The sequence below is a fragment of the Seriola lalandi genome, unplaced genomic scaffold, assembly GCF_002814215.2.
Source record: "Seriola lalandi dorsalis isolate HSWRI2012SDOR001 ecotype SW California unplaced genomic scaffold, Sedor1 jcf7180002054366, whole genome shotgun sequence".
In the NCBI taxonomy this organism is placed as follows: Eukaryota; Metazoa; Chordata; class Actinopteri; order Carangiformes; family Carangidae; genus Seriola; species Seriola lalandi.
In genome coordinates, this window is record NW_019524919.1 from 203,941 (window position 1) to 208,431 (window position 4,491).

General features: G+C 43.3%; 1 long non-coding RNA gene across 1 annotated transcript; it reads right to left on the reverse strand.

The window, feature by feature from the left end:
* Positions 1-1,757: 1,757 nt before the first annotated feature.
* Positions 1,758-4,259, reverse strand: LOC147819005 (uncharacterized). Its single transcript, XR_015437393.1, has 2 exons — positions 3,192-4,259; positions 1,758-2,443 (listed from the first exon to the last, which is right to left on the reverse strand). It is a non-coding gene; the product is annotated as an uncharacterized LOC147819005 (long non-coding RNA).
* Between the last annotated feature and the right edge of the window lie 232 nt (positions 4,260-4,491).

The following is a 4,491-nucleotide window of genomic DNA, read 5'->3' on the forward strand; positions in this document are numbered from 1 at the left end:
ATGTCACATTAATCATGTCCAAAATTATTTTAAAATATATTTTTACACTCAATATTAATATTAATATTATGTTTACTTTTACCGAATATTGATTTTGTCATTTGAGCCCAAAAAGTAAGTGAATGTTTACACTGGAGACGGACACATCAGCTTGATGTTGTTGTTGTTTACATTCTGACATCATGTAAACTAATGTACACAAACACTTTTCCATCAGTTCCAGCAGCTGTGTATCTACATGAGTCATTCTTCAGTGATTGTGACGATTAGTCATTTATTTTAATTATCTGATGATGATCTCACACCCACAAACTCTGATTATTGATCAGAACTCATCAGTTTTCTTTTAGATTGTGGAGAATCTGAGGGTTTGTCTGGTCAATTACAAATATTACAAATATTTAGTGGTGACCCCGCCCCTCTGTTGTTCAGCTCACACAGGCAGCTGTTCACCCAGACACACACACACACACACACACACACACACACACACACACACACACACACTGGGCTGAAGGTGAAGCTGTCTCAGACTGATGCACATTTCAGACAGGGCAGAGCTGCTGACCTTTGACCTCCACAGCTCCAAACAGGAAGAGAGTCTGTCTGATGATTAACCCAGGAGGGACATTAGTGTCAGTTTGAGGAAATCATTTTGAACCAATTTGTCTCAACAAGTTCAACCAGTCTGGATCATGTTCTCAAACTGTGGTCCGGGGTCCCGTCAGGGTCCCGTCAGGGTCCGGTCGGGGTCCCGTCAGGGTCCTCATTCATCACAGCATACAAACTGAGAGATTAGATTGTGTGTAGAGACGGTCGAGTTACATTTACTCTTGTTACTGTAACAAAGTTGTTTTCTGTGTAAATCAAACTTTATTTGTACAGCAGGTACATACAGGTCAGTTCAGTTCAAAGAGCTTCAGACTGATGAGCTGGAAAAAAGGACAAATCCAGTAAGAAAACTGAGAATGACACACGATCAAATCGATTTAAGAAACTGTAAAAACATCAGCAAACAAACACAAACATAAGAAAAAAAACAATAAAAGAAGTTGAAATACAAAAAGATACAATTTACAACATAATTACAATAAAATAAAGTGACTAATGACTAGAAAACATATTTCATTAAAAGCCAGGCTGACGATACGTTTTGAGTTTAGTATGAAAGTGTTGTCACTTCCGGCTGCTCTCGGCTCTTCCATTTAAAAATAAAAGTCACGTGATGAATTTCTGGTGAACAGCTGCTGCAGCAGAGAGGAAGCTGCTGATTGGAGGCATGTCACGTGACCAACAGGTGCATGCTGGGTGTAGCTAACGCTAAATGCTAACCGCTAAAATACTGTAGACGGATCGTCCAGCTGTGACAGAACCGCTGTGACAATCGTGAAGAACTTCACGGTGCACGAGGCGCAGAGTGACGTCAGACAGGTGTGTACGTCATCAATAACTACTGCGTTGCCTAGCAACGTCGCGTTTTGTCCATGCTCGTCAGCCACTGTGGAGTTTGTGTTTCTGCTGTTTGATTCATGGAGTCTCTGCTGCGTTCACGTTTCTGTTGTTCAGTCCCATTTATTATAGAAGGTAGAATAAACAACAGACACACCTGTCTGTGTGACATCATACAACTCTACAGCTATTAATAATATTAAAATAATAACATTAGCCTACTTTAGTTTTAGCTTAGTTTTAGTCTTCCTAATAAACTGCTATATAGAGTCTATGCAATGAAAAACCAATGTATACACACCTGAAGCTCAATTTAATAGTTTATTTATGTATTTGTTTATTTGACAGGGAGAATACATGTTCATGAACATCAGTATAAAATATATATACATATATAACAATATAATATAAAACATGTTGGATTGTAGCAAAAATGTACATCTGCAGTCCGGGTCAGGTGACATAAACCCCAAAAATATTACATCACATACGTCACAACAAATATAAAGTACAGAAAATAAAAAAGAGAGATTAGAGATGTGTCTTCAAGGTGGGACATGTAGGACACTCCAACATCTACTTCCCTTTACTGACAGCACAGTCTGTCCAGATGTTGTTCACAGAGTGTGTTTTACTCCTTTCAGAGAAGCAACACGTTTAATCAGAGAAGATTTAACGGACTCACTTTGTGTCTGAGAACATTTTTACACAAGGATTTCTTTCCACTTTCCACCCTGAAGGTCACACGTGTGGTTGAAGCACAGAACCCAGTGGATGCACAGCTGTCTCTGTAACATGTCTGAGTTTATGGTGATGAAGAGGAAATATTTTAGAGATAGAAGTTACTCCCTCAGCTAAGGAGAAATTAAACCTTAAGTGTGAGTAGAGAACTTAAGGTGTTTTGTGCAACTGGCCCCTGGTCTTTTCTCTGTAGATGTCCTGATGGTGGCGCTGCAGCAGACAGACAGTCAACAGGATGATGTGGGTCCATCCTCTGGGGAGCAGGAACAATTACATTCAATCTGTTGTCGTCTGTCAGTGTGTCCCCACCCTGCACTGTGTGTGTGTGTGTGTGTGTGTGTGTGTGTGTGTGAGAGAGAGTGAGTGAGTGATGAATTATGGGATTGGAGGTAATTGCTTCAGTCTCTGCTGCTGTGTTGGATTACACTGAACCATAACTCAGGCTGCGGCCTGGCAGAGGGAGGTTAGCGCTGCGGCTAACGTTAGCAGCAGGTAGCGAGCTGATGAAGTCAGATGATTCACTGCTGAAGAACGAGGCTGAACTCAAACTGTCAGAGCAGCTTTATGAATTAGTTGATGCACATTTAGGAGGTTTTTGTTCATATTGATGCTGCAAAGGATTGTGGGATACCCTGCTCTGTCTGTCCAAACTGACCCTGACCTCAGGATGGGACACGAGCTGTCAGCAATGGATGTTGTCTTGTTGACTTTTCTGACCAGTTCATCAAACTGAACGTTGTTTACATCCCTGTTTATTGTCTGATGCTTCATCAAGCTTCTCCCAGTCACACACAGGCAGCAACACACTTTAACCAACGAAGAAGAGATCTGTGAAGATGTGATTATATAAAGTCTGTCCCAACATCTGAAGTCATCTAGTTCATGATGAGTGTGTGCGTGTGTGTGTGTGTGTGTGTGTGTGTGTGTGTGTGTGTGTGTGTGTGTGTGTCTGTGTGTGTGTGTGTGTATGTGTGTGCGTGTGTGTGTTGCAGCTGTCTAACCTCTGTACAGCAGAGATCAGTGGGTCTGTTGGTCCTCTGTCTGTGGGGGAGGAGGGGGAGGAGGAGGGGGAGTAAATGACTGCCCTGGGACCTTTGAGCAACACTGGAAGTGTGGCGTTCACGTGTCTCCACTCGTCTGTCCTGCTTCATGTCGGCAGGATTTCACTTAAAATCGAGGGGAAATGTCACTTCACAGTCTCTCTGGGGGGGGGGGGGTCGCCCCAGCTAAGCCAATCAGATTGGCCGTCTGCCTGAGATGGCGATGACCCCGGCCAGTCAGCAGATAGACAGATTAATGGAGAGATGGAAGACGTCCAAGTGGAGTCGTCTTGTTGAGGGATGAAGAGTCAGACTGGGTGAGGCTGCTGCTGCGCTCTGATTGGCTCCCAGCTGTGACCATACTGTTCCTTCCTGTCCACACAGGTGTGAGGTCACTCTGTTTCCCTCAGGGTCCACCTCATATCACAGACCGACTCTGTGTCGTCGACCTCGTCCTGAGTTCAACTCTGCACTCTGATCGACCAATCAGAGAGAACTCTGACGTGCGTCCAGCTTCGGGTCAGAGGTCAAACTCAGATGAATGTGTTTGTCACTTTTCACCTGTGAATTGTCCAAAACCCACATCTGTCTCCAGTGAACCCCGTCCTCTGTGAGACGCCGCACTGTGATCAGCTGACCGTGTGTCTGATGAGTGGACACCTGAGAGAGGTTACAGGTAGCTCACCTGGTACAGCTGTGTCCACACCACCATGATTTCATCTTCAAACAGAGTTTAGAAATGAAAACGATCTTCGTCCAGACTAACACACCTGAAAACACACATCACATGACCATCACCTGCACTGAGCATGTGTGAGCCGCTGTAAACAGGAAGTAGATTGTCTCCTCTGCAGTTGTAGCATTAAAACAGAGAATGTAAGTGAACAACAGCAGCTGCAAAGACAACAAGGTCAGTGACACTGTCATTCATCATCATGTTGTATTCACCACTGGTAGTCCAGGCTGATGACAGCCAATCAGGAGAGAGCGTGGCTGTGACCTCATCGATTACAAAGGTCTCACTTTCTGTCCAGACTACAACACAACCTCAGAGTTTTCAAAATAAAACACAACCACAGCGTTTTTAAAATAAAACACAACACAAGAGTTTTCAAAATAAAACACAACCCCAGGGTTTTCAAAATAAAGCACAACCCCAGCGTTTTCAAAATAAAACACAACCCCAGGGATTTCAAAATAAAACACAACACAAGAGTTTTCTAAAACCCTCTGGTTAAAAACTCTAAAACTGTAGTCCTGT